We start from the raw sequence: 475 nt of genomic DNA on the forward strand, positions 1-475 counted from the left end.
GTTCCACCCCCCAACTCGGCCCGACCCGACCCCGCCACCACCGCTGTGCGGGCTGAATGGGGACGGCTCCCGCCGCCTCGCCATTGGCCCGGAGCAACCAGCCCGGAGCGCCATTGGCCAGCACGGGCCGCAGCGCCCGCCCCCTGGAATGTACTACGGCTCGTCTGGCACGTCTCCCGGCCGCCAGGGGCCAACCGAGCGGCTGTCCCCCCCCGCCCCGCCGGGCACCGCGTGGGCGCCTCGCGCGAGTTCGGGCCGCACCATCTCCACCCCCCTTCCAGAATCCGAACCCTCAGGGCCCGGCAGAACCCGCCGCACACTGGAGGAGCCTGGCCCAGGCGCCCGCGTGTCACGTGACGCCGCTGGGCCCCGCCCCCCCGCGCGTTCTTTTTTTTTTCAATGAACACACACCGCGCGCCCCTTAAAGGGACACGGCCCCGAGCGGGACTTGTCCCCCTTATCCCAGTGGTACTGG

At 72.4% G+C, this 475-nt stretch overlaps 1 protein-coding gene and 1 long non-coding RNA gene across 2 annotated transcripts in view; one reads left to right on the forward strand and one right to left on the reverse strand.

Annotated features, from left to right (window-relative positions):
• Positions 1 to 469, reverse strand: part of LOC109297537 — an 8,037-nt gene extending 7,568 nt beyond the window's left edge. Inside the window, exon 1 of the long non-coding RNA XR_002097344.1 lies at positions 262 to 469. This is a non-coding gene — a long non-coding RNA (uncharacterized LOC109297537). The remainder of the gene's footprint in view (positions 1 to 261) is intronic.
• Positions 1 to 475, forward strand: part of PTCH1 (patched 1) — a 106,325-nt gene that overhangs the window by 10,608 nt on the left and 95,242 nt on the right. The gene's annotated exons all lie outside the window — the stretch shown is intronic.

The sequence above is a fragment of the Gavialis gangeticus genome, unplaced genomic scaffold, assembly GCF_001723915.1.
Source record: "Gavialis gangeticus isolate Ggan-Ray unplaced genomic scaffold, GavGan_comp1, whole genome shotgun sequence".
Taxonomy (NCBI): Eukaryota; Metazoa; Chordata; order Crocodylia; family Gavialidae; genus Gavialis; species Gavialis gangeticus.